A 15,955-nucleotide genomic window follows, 5' to 3' on the forward strand; every position below is an offset into this window, starting at 1 on the left:
GGCAACTTCTTGTGGCAAAGCTAGACTTCCAGAGCTTTCACTGGTGAGGTAAGTGAAGTACTCTCTAAAATCTGCAGACTGAAGGGTCTCTGCTCTGTAAACTGCTCTTCCGCAACAGCTGACTAAAATGCTTTGAAGATTGTGAGCTGCTTCCTCTGTTGGGTGGTTGCTTTTCCCCTAACGACTATTTCCCATCACTACCCACAGAGCCCTACCTTCACAACCACCACTTTAACGGTTTCTAACCACTTCCACCTTATGCGTTTTGTGCATAGCACTGTACGTTTGGATAGGGGCTGCATAAATGATATCGCTGCCAAGCTGACAGGACAGATAAGATCATGAAGGACAAAAGATTCTGAAGTCTTAAAGCTGGTGCATGGAAATACTAGAGTTAACCATGTGTACAGTACTTAAAAACTGACACAGATGTGCTAAGCCTGGGAACCTGCCAATCACAGTCATTTCTTTTATTTAGGTCATTGCAAAGTTCAGTTTTCTAAAGAACTTTTGATTGTAGTTTGTGAAATCATTCACTGCCATATCATTACATGCCAGGAAAAAAAATAAAGTTAATTAAGCATAAGGTTGAAATGCATTGGTTATGCCAGTTGTAACATGAAGTTTTAGCATTCTAAAACGTGCCAATATGTACATGAATATTCTTGACACATTTTGGAAAAAATCCTGCATGTAAATTTAAACGATTTAAGTTTCCTTAAAAATGAACAAGTGTAGGAAACATTAACACATTTATCAAGCCTGATGAATACAGTTGTGCACAAAGTAGCAATGGTAATGCATTAGTTTTGCATTAAAGAATATAGTGCTGAATTTCCAAACGTTGGTAAATTAGCTTAACCTTTATTGCAAATAATAAAACTAGTACATTTACTCCATTCTTAGTGTTTTTGTGAAAATAAGAAAAATAGCACTTATTCTATCAAGTTTCATAAAATAACATTCTGTAGCAGTCGAAAATTTCTGTTAAATTGGAAAATATCATCAGAGTTTTGTTTAATGAGTTCAATGTAATTACACATTTTCTTTCATATTTTCTTACATTAAGTGTGAATCGTTTTTTAATATCTGGTCATACATCAAAATGTTGTGCAAAAGTAGCAGTCTTTCTCCTTCTCTCCTCTTACTCAATTACAGTATGTCAATATTTACAGTTCAGTAATTGTTTCGAATTTTGCTTTAGTTAAATGAATAATAAAATAATAGTCATAAATCAAATGGAGGTGTGAATAATTTGTGGGCACATGACTTTATCTAATGAGACCACTTTAAGCTCAGTACAGGAAATACCATTGCAATGCTTTTGTTGTCTTAATTTATTGATTGATTTATCACCCATGGCCACAAGTGTTAAGGTAATACATGCTTACTTCAGAGTGTGCAGCCAAAAAGGCTTATCTGGAAACTTATCAGTTTAAATGTATTTCACAACCCTGTTGTCTTAGAGAATAAATGGAACAAAATAAAGCTTTTCATCACATGAGAAAGGCAAACCAATACAGAGTAGGATTTCAAATACTCTTTCAAAAACTTTTTACTCACCTATTTTAAAATTTATATATTACCCATTTATGCCTTCACTTTCACTAATCTTTTTTTACTGGCAGATTAAGGAGTTGCCTGGTGTACCAGGATGGGACCCAGCTATTGTATATATATTTATTTTTGTCAGCTGGACAGAATACTTCTTTGCTTCTTCTACCGGTTTTGTCCTGACCTCAACAAGTGATACATTGATGACTCCGTTGGTGCCATCACAAGCTCTAATGACCAACTAGAGCATTTCCTGCATCAATTTACCAATTCTTAAGTTCACAGTTAACATATCTTCCAGTTCTCTTCCATTTCTGGACATAAACCTCTCCATTACCCATCCACGACTCTCAACCTCTGTCTATAACAAACCTACTGAGTCACACAACTATCAGCCTTTTCCACCCCAAACATGCTAAAAGCTCTCTCCCTTGTTCACAGATTCCTCAGACTCCAACAACTATGCAATGAGGACATGGACTTCCACAACCAAGCCTTCAAAATGCACTTGTTGACAGGGGATACCCAAAACATGTTATTAATAAGACCTTAATCCAAGCCACAAATAGCCCTCAGATCATCAACCAGCAATCCATTGGTGCTCCCCATCCACCCTGACACCCTTTCCATTCCCAGGACCATCAATGACAACTTCCCCATTTTACAAGATGATCCTTCTGCTTTCTCTTCATCTGTGCAGTCTTCTTGTCCATAGCTTCTTTAACTGCCCACAGCAACCAAACACACCAGGCAGCTTCCCTTGCAATAGAATTTATTGCATCACCTACAAAAATACAGTATATCCAACACAATGCACATTCAAGGCACCTCTGGACAGTTTCAAATCACCCAGAGGATGTTGTATATATCCACCAACCTCATTTTCTGCATTGCATGCAGAAAATGCCCAGCCATTTACATTGGTGAGACAGGAAGAAGGCTGATAGACCATTTCATTGAGCATGTCAGAGCCATGAGAATCAAAGATAGCCGATAGTTCTTCATTGCACCTCTAACAGCGATGATCTTTCTGATCTCACTGTCTGCATGAGATTCTTATTGCAGAAAGACATCTGAAACCAAAATTATTCTTAAACTTGGATCACACCTCCCACTTCTTTCAACGACAGACTAATCTCCTTCGAAATCCTCTTCATTAATTTGTAGTTTTCTGCTTTCTACACCTCTCCTCCAGTTTGGACACTCATTCTCACCTGCTATATGCGTATTCCTGCTCCCCTGCTCTCCGCCCACTCTCACCTACTCTGTCTCCTACGCCTTATTTCTTTGCAATTTTTTCTCTTTCCCTCACACCTGAAGAAGGCTCCACAGCCAAAATATTGTGTTTCTTTTCTTTACTTTTCAGCATGGATTGAAACATAACCTGTTCCTTTGCAGCCAACACATGCTGACACAGCTCCCTACTCGAACCTCTTCTAATTCAGTGGCTCTGTTCCCTGATCCCATGGGGACCGCAGACACTGTTTTGCTCTTCCAATGTCTGCTGTATTTGTTACAACTATGCTCTAAATTACCAGTGCTAATTGATACTCCGGCTTGTTTAGACTTTTGTCGTGCCTAATTTTGCAGTCAGTCCCAAGACTCACAAAACTCTACTTCAGGTCAAGTTCCCACGATTTCAGCATACAAAGCTGTGAGCAGTTTGACCATAACAAATCCATAAGGGGATGTCAACACAAGTCACGCAGTTGGCCAGCCACAAATAACACGTTCACAAAACCTGCTGATTGTTTGCTGATTCTGGCCATTGCAGCTGCCAGCTGAAGGTGATGTGCGATCCTGTTGTGTTTGTCCTGTTCCAACAATATTACCTGTGGACATTCTTAATGTGCCTTATGCGATGATAAAAACATTACCCTATGTGGTATCTTTTAATTATATACTTGTATTTGTTGGTAGGATCTCAAATACGTACTATGCATTTAAGATAGCACAATGAATAAATTGTACATATTCAAGATGAGCACGCGCTGCTAATTCCAAAGAAAAAGAAACTTAAACACTTTGCTTTATTACTATATTTACGTGAAATATGTGCTTGTTACACTACATGTGAATCAAATTATGTATGCTGATAAATCTATCATGCACTGTTTCTTTTTTGGGCAAGTGGCAATTTGAGGTGCCACATCACAGCTGGCAGAGAGAGCTCTTTTAGCTTTGTCCTTTAGTGGCCTACCCTGGTCCTGGCAAACAACAATGCAGACTGTTTTTTAAATCAGCCTTAAAGACAATTTCTGAACACATTCTGACCACCTGAGCCTACTTTTAAGACCTGGAGTGTGGCTGTACACAAGCAAGTTTGGCTCCCCTGCTTAAGTGTAAGGAGCAGAGGAACACACAGGAACAGTTTTCCTTTTAAGCGTCATGGTACTTTATTTCCACAGAGAGCAACTCTGTACAATTAAAGTTCAAGAATATCACAGAAAAGAAAAATAAATTCTTGGCATGCTTCTGGAATTCTTACTGTACTAATTTCTTTGAAAGCTGGGTGACTTAAGCACTTAACAAAAATTGTGCAATCATTTCTTAAATCCCTTTTACCACTTACACTTTCAAGAATCACAATTGTGTGGCAACCAGTACTCCATCTCAAGGTCTGATCTCAAACAAAAGACCTACAGAGTATTTTAATGTATGCCATGCTCTTTTGTACCCCAAGACAGAGCCTCAGTTGAAGATAGTCGTGCTTCATATCCCAGGTTTACATTTGAATTGGTCATCGTCCATCAGGTAGTCTTCTGGTAAGTAAAGTCTGTTTTGTTCTACCTTATCTTTTAATAAGCAAGGTTACAGGAAGCAGACACTTCTTTGAACACTTGGATCTAAAACTGTCAGAAATTTCTGAAGTAGAGTATATACTGTATACTGTATATTTTTTAAACATATTAAAACAGGATCATGTAAATCTAAACTTAAAATGATGTGCCTGAACAAAACGTATTGCAAGACTTTCAGATATTACCTTTATTTATTATTAAGAGGTAAAATGGTTTGAATCTACACTTTATAAATAATTTTGTCAAATGTAACATAAAGCAAACGAGTGTAACAAACAGAACAATATTTTAAAGTCATACAGTATATGTAAGTACAGTATATAGTAGTTGTTTTTACACTTTTAAGATAATTATAATGTTTACATGCAACCTAAATCCAGTTTACATTCAAACTAGCCTTTTATGAGAACATTGTTGGTCTACCAAATGAGTGCCCAACAATGCTAGTTTTAATCTATTTGAGAAGTTTTATTCAGGGATTATACCAAGACCACTTTGGTATATTCACATAGGCCCCAAAAAGATGTTTTAAAATGGAGTGGTCACAGCCGAAGAAGTGAAAGACCACTGCAACAAGGTTCAGCATTAATAAGGAAACCTCTGCCATATTCATGAGCTCTATTTAGAGCGTTAAATCAACTCCTGTCATATTCATGAAATGGGTGTAGAGCATTACAGTAAATCAGTTCAGTCTTGCTTTATTCATAAGTTGAGCAAAAGGAGCTCAGTGCTCTCCCTTTCCTACACACACCTATTTTTTTAATTGCCTCTATAAAGTGCTGACTACTTTAACAAAAAAAAGTCACTGGTTTCAATATTTCCATCCATCCATTTTCTTACCAGTTCATCTAATTCAAGGGTGCAGGGGAACTGGAGCCTATCCAGGCAAGCAACAGGGACAAGGCAGGATACATGCTGGACAGGACCTCAGTCCATCACTTGGCACATACAGACACGGACTCACTCACACCAGGTCAAAGTTTTCCAGAAGCCAATAAACCTACCAGTATGTCTTTGGTCAGTAGGAGGAAACTCACACGAACATGCACACTGATCTGTAATTGAAGTCAGGGAACATGTATTGCAAGGCAGCAATGCTAACCACTGTGCCACTGTCCCACCCATGTTTTCAACATCTTTACTTTTTAATCCATATTGTATCCCAATAGAACTTAACACTGTCAAATTATAGGTTCAGGGTATACAGAATAGCATGAAATGCAAATCTTTTACAGTAGCAGGGCACTTAACCACAACTGTAAAAAAAAAACAATCTAAGGTAAATTAATGGTCACGAAAGACAACAGTTTAAGGCCATAAGCTGCCTGTATGTGTGTTCCCTTATTACATTAAAATTCAGAATTCATTAAAATTCATCTAATGTTTTAAAAGCTTTATTTGAAAGAAAAAAGTGAATTTCATTAATTGATGTTTTATACTTACAGAGAGAGCATTAATTAATACGTATGACAGCTTAAACAGGTCTCAAACCAGCATTATTGTTAAAGAGATAATTAATCTAATTCTACTTCATCATTATTAGTTGGCTGATGATTTTATTATAGCCAACAACAAACAAGAGTTACCTTTATACTAATGGATTTATTAGAGCAATCAGGATAAAGTACAGTACATTGCTAAAGGGTACTGTAGCAGCTTTCACACCTTGGATTTACAGTACCTCCACAACCCTCCAACCAATAGTCTAGAGCAATAATCCCTACGTCATTCTGCCACTCAAACACCAGCATAAAATAGAACGCACATACATTCATTTTTGGTAACTTGGCTTAGCATGTGTGTCAGGGAAAACCTGACAGAAGACGATTATGCAGAAGAACGAAACTGACACTATGATGCACTGTGAGAACATTTTGGAAGGAATGGTTATTATAATACGACAAGACTGGACAGGACTGAGTAGATGAACATGTCAATGATGGAGAACATATACATATGGTTTTAAAAATATGTGCATTTGCCTTTCCTGTTCATCCATAAAATATCTTTTTCATGTGTCTGTTTTTTGTAATGTCATCCCATTTTCTTTTACCTACTGTACTTACCCACTCACTTCACCTACCAGAGCCCACAGAATCTATTTTGGTCTTCTTGTTTACTTTAATCTGTTTTAGAAGTATGCCTAGGCCCCTCCCTACCTCCTCCCAAATCCCACTCCGTCTGGTGGCTAGTTCCTGCACAGTGGTTCCATTCTCTGTCTGGAGTGTCTGCTCAGAGGCAGTGTGCTCTGCAAGATTCAACCCCACAGAACACCCTGTAACCCAATGAAGCCAGCCTGTCATTTCCTGCCACAGGATATCATACTGTAAATCGGTCTTGTAAATCACACACTTTTCCAGAGGAACTGAAAAAAAAAAAACAAATAGAAAAAAAACAGGACAATCTTATTTATTATTGTTAAATTGTATTTTTATTTTGTAATACCATTTGATTTGGGGTCAGAAGCAAAGATCGAGCCCCACTCCATGAATGTTCACAGAAGTAGTTTACGTTATGTTCTAGTCTGTCTTTTCTTGGATGGGAATCCACAGAAAATTTAAGAACTGTTCCTCCTTTAAAACATGAAATAAAGCTAGTGTGGATACAGGACATTCCAGGCTCTTTGCCAGTGGCTTTATTGTCTTTGTGATTTTACGAGATTTTAGAGATATTTCTAAAGGTTCAGGCTGACCCAAACAAGTGGTGATTTTTCTTGACATTGATCTGCTTTGGCTTGTTGTCTCAGATGAAATAACCATCGCTTTCTCCCCAGTCTCTGCAATCCATTCATCAGGGAATGCCTAATTAAACATATTGTCGTGCTTATGCACCCGGGCCTGGACATTTGGGACACAGAGACACTGGGGATGGAAAGGCATGTACTGATCAGCACAAGATGATGAAGCTATCCCACTTCAGAAGGGTGTGTAAGAGGCCACCCTGTGCAGGCTTTTCCTTGCAGTAAGAGAACTGCTACAATGACCTTTGTCACTTTTCATCTCTTTTCCAGTACCTGCTGTGTATTACAGTATGTTATTTGTCTTAATTTTAGTTATTCACTGTATGTAGACCTTAAAAGCCTTACATACAGTACATCTGTCAACATTAGATACCTTTGCCTACTTGTCAGGATCCCCAGATGTATTCTGTAGGACAATTTAAATTTATTTTGTTTCAAGTATATCATTTAGTGGGCAAAACACACTTGTTTTTCCTGAATGGAATAATATTTATAGAGTTAGCTGATTTACCTAATAGGATGCCCATAACTTCAGCCATATCACTTTATTATATGCAATTTCGTGTATTAGGAATTTGTTTTTTCACATCCCCCAACTTGCTCTCCATGAGACACACAGACAGGGAGAGAAGCTTGGGGTCAGAGTACAGGGTCAGCCATTTATACAGCACCCCTGGAGCAGATGGGGTTAAGGGCCTTGCTCAGGGGCCCAACAGAGTAGGATTCCTCTGCTGGCCGCAGGATACGAACCAGCAACCTTCTAGGCACAGATCCTTAGCCACAGAGCCACCACACCACATATATTGAACATATCCTATTAGATAGGAAAAGATTATATAAAATTGTAGGTTCAAAATTGTCAAAATGTATAGTACTGTAGGTACGTTTACAAACGAGTTAAGGGAAAAAGGAGAAAATGGAAAACAGAAATCTAAGTGCAAATGCATATACAGTACAGCAGGCATCTATCCAACTGATGATATTGTCTTTTTGTAAAGATTTGTTTCTTTTCTCAAAGGACCATTTACATACATGCTTTCAAGTACAATAGTGTAGCCAGCCCCCTGGGTAGTAGGCTTTTTTCACACAAACCCAAGTAATAGAATGGAAGCCGATTTGTGCAAAGTAGAAGTAGAACAACTTGTCATTAAAGGGAAATAAAATTTGCCTTCTACTGTATGTGACATTACATTTCTACATACTGTATGTTGTGTGGTATAATACAGAGTGACACATCCTTTTGAATGTTGAATTATGGAATCAATTCTAACTTGCCTATATATTTACAAGCATAGACCTTTTTCTTTTCCTTGTACAGCATAACTTTCCAACAGAAAACATTTCTGATTAATTCAACTTTCTTTGTGCTTGACTATATTTCTGTGACTTGTGCCTGACTACATTTCTTTTAATACAGATAGTTCTCCTAATTGAGTGCCAACATTTTTCATCATGAGTGACAATGTGTTCAGAATTTGTTTAAAGCTTCAGCAGGCAATTGTACATGGACATAAACAAAATGCTCCAGAAATGTGTCTATTTCTTTTGATGCTTAGATTTTTCTTTATGGCTACTGATTTATACACTATTGAAAAACATTAAGACAACATTTCATGGTGAAATTAAACTCAGAACTGATAAAGGACAATTTTGCCCATTTTATGGTATAGAAAAATTAACATGATAAAAGCATATTTAAGTCAATGACTAAAATCTGTGTGATGTATAATATCACAGACTTTTGATCACTATCTCAAAGATTGACTTATACACTACATCAAAAGATGAAAATAATTTGTTTTAATACATAATTCTTTCCATTTTACAGAAATAAATCACCACTGAGAACGTGGGTGTGCATTAGTTCTATTATTAAAATACTCAGTACTAATGATATTATCTAAAATGAAGATTGGTATTGTTCTGACTTCTATTTCTAAGTACAGTCATGTTAAATTTTCATATGGAAAGCACTTGGAAAGCATTTCTTTATTATTAAGAACATGAAAACTGTCTGTTGGGGGCTATAAAAAATGTGTATTTATAAAAGTAGTACCTCGATTTAATCACAATGTCACAATAAAGTATGAATTTCAAGCTTCTCCCTTGAATGTATGTCATAAGGATTAATAAGGACAGTAATGTATTAAGGACATTATTATTTGTTCCATTCCACTGTAATTTCTGTTTTGTTTTTGTAAATTTCCCATATTAAGAATGTACTGTTTTATGTGTTTCAGTTTCAAAACTAAAAAAATACAGTACTTTGAACAAATGAAAATAAAAAGCATGCTAGCCAAATTTTCCTGTTTCAATCCTTAATTGTATATTTCTAATAGATTTTAACACTTGACAATATTATTTGCTAAAAATATCACATATTGTATTATAGAATGACTACTGTATATATATTATTTCAAGTATAATTCATTCTCAGTTTGCAGTTTTCTGATTTATTTAGTTTTTCATTTTACACATTATGGTAATGATGAGCTCTTCGCTTAGATATTCTAAAAATGATCCATAAGGTATAATATATGTAATCCTTAGGTGCTGTTTACTTTACATTCTTGGATATACATGTTTATGTTCAGGGGCTTATCTTTCTTTTACAGCCTTTTCCTTGTAGCACAGTTGCACCATCAGTACGCAGACTATGTAAAATATGACATCTCAGACTTAACTTCACAGTCAGTGTACAAGAAAGAATCAAGCACTAAGCCAGCTCTTAGGCTGCCTGCAAAGTAGAGATATTGGAATTCACATTGGGCAGATGTTCAGATCTTCCTGTTTTATGGGCTCCTATACCATGTGTCCAAGATTTAGCGGAGAAATGTCTTAAGTCAGGGCTTTTTGAATCAGGAAGCTAGTAGACAATTTCAATTCAAAATGTGATATATTCATCAAGACTCAAGCTGTGATCTCTGGATGAGAGACAGGATCAGCATCTGTTAAAATACAAGTACATTGAATTAACTAATGTAATATTATTCCTCTGTTTCAGGATGGGAGCTTGAATCACCATATTAATACTGCATGAGTCTGTGTAGAGGTGTTTCTTCTCTTCTGGATTTAAAAGAAATAAAATAAGAAAAGCAGGAAACGTGACAGATTGTTTTGTTGGTTCATTAGGCAGGAATGCTTTTTCATAATGATTGTTTCATTAAAATAGCAGCATATTTCCTGTGGCTTACAAAAACAGCAGAAAGATCAAACTCATCGCTAATAACATTCTAGCTTTTAACTTCTGCCTGTTTGTAAAAACTCAAAACTGAACCATTAGAAGGGTGTGTTGTGCTGATGGCAGCTCAGATTTGCTGTATTAACTAATCACATCCACATGGAAGGGACTTTTAATTTTTAAGTTACAAAGTAGTCTTGCACCCTTGCACATACTGGACACTGCTAGAGCAGAATATTTAGCATGTCATGTGCAGTATATTTTTTCAGCTACTGCCATCATGAATCTTATTTTTTTTTGCAATTCATAACGCTAAGAAAGAAAGCCAACCTGCGAAGAATTACATTTAAACAGAATTTTGAGGCCTGGCGTCAGATTCTGCAGTACTTTACGTTCAATTGAAACTCAACTGCAACAAAACGTTTTATCACAATGGTTGTGAAATTTGTTTTTAAAGGCCGTGCTGAGATTAAGTTTTTCCTTATATGTAATCTACAAAAACTGGAAACCCAGTTATTTGTATGTTCAAAAACATCCAAGTTTTATGTGTTTGCTAGAATAATCATGGAAATTACTGTAAGGCTAACAAGAACGACACAATAATACAGGAAACTTAAAATCACACTTCAACAAAAATGCTTTATTTATCACAACGAAACAACCAATAGAGACGTTTTGACCACAGATACTTAGTGCTTGTACTGTAGCTTCCAACAAAATTCCCAAGCAAATAAAATATACATACATTAAATACATTTGTATTATTGTTGTCATTACTGCTTTAAAAACATAACACATTTCATTGATAAAAACAGAGTACTTTTTCAATTTGTTGACATTTGTATTGTTGACATACATTTTCAAACAAGGACCGATAAGTCTATAACAATAACAAAACTTGTCACAAATTAATGTGCTGTATATTGTACCATCAACAGGCATATAAATTAAATATAGAATGGTGGATGGCCCCAAACGGGGATATGGTTGCTTCACAGATACAAATAGCAATACTAAATGAATTATTCACAGGCACTAATGGAGGAACTGCTTCAGTCTTATCACTGAAGCTCTGCTGAAGGCTGAAGGGCTACATCTACAGTATATGAAATATTCTAAATTCTTCACGTTCTTGCAATATACAGTAGATCATAAATGTCAACACATAACATGACAAATATGGAAACCAGTTTCTCAGACCATTTGTGAAACACACAATAAATGTGCTTCCAAATATGTATATGTATTAATAATAACATTAAGAGATTTCTCTATTGTGTTGTATTTTGATATCATTGTGAATAAAAATGTCCTATGCTGAAGTGAAGTATTACTGGACGTACAGCATTTAAGAAGATATATATCTAGGTAGCTTTGAGGTGCAGTGTGAAAAAAATTCAGAAAAGCATCTCATACATGATTGATTTAGATGTTCATTATATATAAAACACATTTTCAATATATTTTGTGATGACTGTATGTTGTTTTTATAGGCCTTGGTTTTATATGAGGTTTTTTTTATGATTAACTGAGGAGAAAAACATGTTAATTCTGAGCTGAGTCTGTCACAATGAATTCACGTAGCAGTACACGCATGACAGAATTCTATGCATTCATCTATTCCCTTTTTGCTCAGTGGTCGAAGGGCTTTAGCATCTTGAGTTGGAATGGGCTCCTCTACAGCTGGGGCTCAGGGATCAAGCAACCTACCTGGATTTGTCCTCCTTTCCAACACTTGGCCCATCTGTGCCAGAGTTATCATTGTGGATTTAGGTTGTATATATTTTCTGACTCATTTAGGAGCAAATTAAAGGTGAATGTGTTATGTCAAGCTACTGCAATGCTTCTCTTTACCATCCTAGATGGAGGAAGTTTTAAAAACAAATCATTACAGAGAGTAGTGCTTTTAAAATAAAAGCAATATAATACTGCAGTCTTTTTTTCACTAGCAGTCTGTGCAATACCTTTCCCAACTTTTTCAAAGCTTAATGGAAAGCTCTCAGCATCTGAAACACATTGATCATAGTATTTCAATGGCAAAACAAGAAGCAATATTGTTTTGCTCTGTAGAAGTCATGTTCCTGCTCAAGTTTTAATTTTTTTTTATTTTAAAAGAATCAAATGAGTGGGAAAAACCCTTGTTAGAATAAATATCACACTCTTAGCACCTTTGGAGACAAATAAAACCAAAAATCTGCGAAGCACCAGAATTTGACAGGGATTCAGCTAGCTCCAGAAACGGCTATTATTCTGCCTCAGTCTTTTCAATGTAATAACAGTAATTACAAGACATCTGCTGTTAATATAGCCATGCCATTGGATGCATGTAATTATCCATTATTATTATCTAACACTCCCAAAGTATGCCTTGTACCAAGAATTCATTTGATTCAGCTCAGTGATTAATTGCATTGAAACACGTCACCGTGGACAGAAACTGACTTGGGATAAACTGAACATTAAAAACCGTGTTGATGTAGAGAATCAAATTTTATTACAACTCTTTATATACAGTGAGCATGAAGACAATCAAACGAACAGCTTTAAAAATGAAGTGGAGGATTTTGCTTAGAATGGTTAATTGACCAGATGAAATAGGCCTTCTGTCTTAAAACCTAAAATAAACACTGAATTAAAACCATTTATAGAGCAGTGCCTGAATTATTGTTCACAGTTAGAAATCAGCAGAATAAAAAATAGCCCACCTATGTTTCCTCACAGTGGTGGTTATATATATGTATTCATTTTAAACTGCTTGCGTGAAAATGAGAATTATAGCTTCATTAAGCAAAATGTGAAAAAGCACACCTTATGCTGAAGTGTAAGAGCTTAAGTGTTGGCTCAAAGATTTGAGTATGTGATTAAATGTAGTTTACATAAAGTATAGTGGAAGGGATTTTTTTGTATTTAAGAAAATAACTATATTTGTATGTTAGCATAACATGGTAACTTTAAAATACTAAAAGTAAAGAGTGTATAAATATGTTGCTTATAATTAGTTCAATATGTGGGCACTCATTCATCATGCTCACAATGTCACCTTTTAAAGATTGGGATCAATTTAAACAGAAAAATATATTTTCTTTGGGCAGGTCACGCACTATATATACAGTTCAAAACAAAGGCTGCTCTATGCCAGAATTAAAGAGAAGATACAACCCTTTAAAAAGAATTGAAAGCTAAAAAAAATATAGACTCTAAAAGGAAATATTCAATATGGAATAGTCACCTTCATTCCTCCAAAATTCCTGCAATTTGTATTTGTTTTACCAAAGATAATCATGAGAAATGTTTAACCATATATCTTATGATGAGAGGTAAAGATTTTTTTATTGCTAAATGTCAAATGTCCAAAAAATAATATTTGAGCTATCTTTGTAAAATTCAAAGGCACTGTATAGAGGATTTGCATATATATTAATGCACAGAAATAAATTAATTATTCTGTGCAAAAAAAATATAGCTTTGTCACATACACAAGATCAAATATGGAAAAGGTTTGTGGTAACACTTTGGTAAGGATACATTATAAGACAAGTGTTAATTATGTGTGAATACTATAATATGCTAGCATATAGTGAATGACGTACAACCTCTGTACTAAGTCTGGCTATTTCACTAAACTGATTGAGGTGCAGACCAAAATCCCCAAAACATTCTACAACTTCATCTTATCAGACAATTAGTAGGCAGACTCAATATTATTTTAAAGTGTGTTTATGTATGGTATTCTTTAAGGTTTAAGCAGGCCTATCAAATGTCATAAATAGCCCTCAGATGTGTTTTTAATGAATGCTTTTACATTGAGCAACAATACCATAACACATGCATTTTAATAAGGAAATCTTTCATTCTACGCACTACACTTCCATCCATATGGTGTTTGCATCAATCTTGTGGTAGTGGATACTAACTAAAACAGCTTTGTTTGGTGAGATGATTGAGCACATACAGTAGTATAATGCATATGCTTCCATTTTAATTCAGTGATCTTCAGTGACCAAGCCTCAATTAGAAGATTCAAGGCAGTGCAGCTACCATATTCAAGCAATAGGATTTATCAGCTATGAATTTCTCTTTGCTGTATGGTTTTTTAAAAACATATTCAGCAGGTTTTGCACATGTTGGTATTTATATTTAAAAGGGTTCAAAAAGTTCATCCAATATATTAAATACATAATACATAATAAAATAATATGTACTGTATACTGTAATATGTAATCTCTAAGTAGTGACAGTGGGAGCTGATTTTAATGTTTATTATATAGCATGAACACAGTGTAATCTTTTGCTTTAATTTGTTGCCATGGAAATCTATTGTAGCTAATCTGACAAACCAATACAGTATTATTTTAGATAAATGGTTATTAAAAACAATAGGATTTTAAAAAGGAAATGAGTAAATATTGAGAAATCAATATAGATCGTATAATATAATGTATATTATATAATATAATGTATCAACATATATTTTATCAGTTTAGTTATTGCATTTATTATATTTTTATATTTGACGTTTAAATATACATTTTTGACATTTTAAGAGTTGATCCTTTTTAATGTTTTTTGGCATTGTTTTAGGATCTGTCAGAAAGGTAGGAATAGTTTTCTTTTGCTGTTACCTTAATTTTATAAGACCAAAATTGATACTGTATTTACATTATATTTTTTTAACCCTAGTTGCAGTCAAAAATAGTGAACAAAGCCCATTCATATTGTTTGTGCTTCCTAAAACCAGGAAGGCTGTGTTCAGATCTTAGGTTCTGAAAGTAATAGAAATTGATAAAAGATTCCCGAAGAGATATGCACAGCAAAACACAATCCTTAATATATTACATCATCAACAGTGAGGGGAAAAAAGGACATATAACATGTTTTCAGCTAGAAATTATTTGGCACATCAAGATTAATAAAATTACTTTGGCTTCTTGCATCATCATGAACCAAAACATCAACAACTACAGTATAATAAATATAATAGTCAATCAGTGTATCTTTACCGGATGAATTACATTTATACTAATTACAGTACATTCCTAACAAGAATCATAAATGTTGTAAATGTATTATGCAGTTATATCAACACTTAAGCCATGACACTCATCAGAACAAAAATTCTAAGAACACTTGGATAGATTAAGTAAACATTCGCATAACAACACATGCTACTGAGTGTTACATTTACTGATTATACAGTACTACAACACTGAGTCTATAGACCACAATGAACTGTTTTTCTTCGGTGAGAATGTGTGCTTTAACTTCTCTGCAATACTTTATGTAGTAAAACGTTGTTAAAAATTCTAAAAATGTTCAAAACACATGTACAAAAATAATCATATTAGCCCCTCTCTCACTCACACGTACAAAGTAAATGGTGTAGTTCCTCCTGTTACAAAGGGTTTTTGCAGCAATTCTATGCACCTGCTTGTAGAAGACTGTTGGAGATTGTTAAAGATATTAAAGTCTTTAATAACAGGAAAACACAGGGAGAAAATAACAGTTAAAAACCTGGTGTTTTGTACTCCTAAAACTTCTGTGTGTTAGGATATATGACATGTATAAAGCATACTATATGTCTGCAATGTACTAAAGATATTGATACAATTCTGTTTTCTGTCTGAAGTTTTACAATCAGACAATTAAATGTATATTAAATGAATGTCATTAACTGCTGTA

Source organism: Lepisosteus platostomus, chromosome 11, assembly GCF_059453375.1.
Source record: "Lepisosteus platostomus isolate fLepPlt1 chromosome 11, fLepPlt1.hap1, whole genome shotgun sequence".
NCBI classification, from domain to species: domain Eukaryota; kingdom Metazoa; phylum Chordata; class Actinopteri; order Semionotiformes; family Lepisosteidae; genus Lepisosteus; species Lepisosteus platostomus.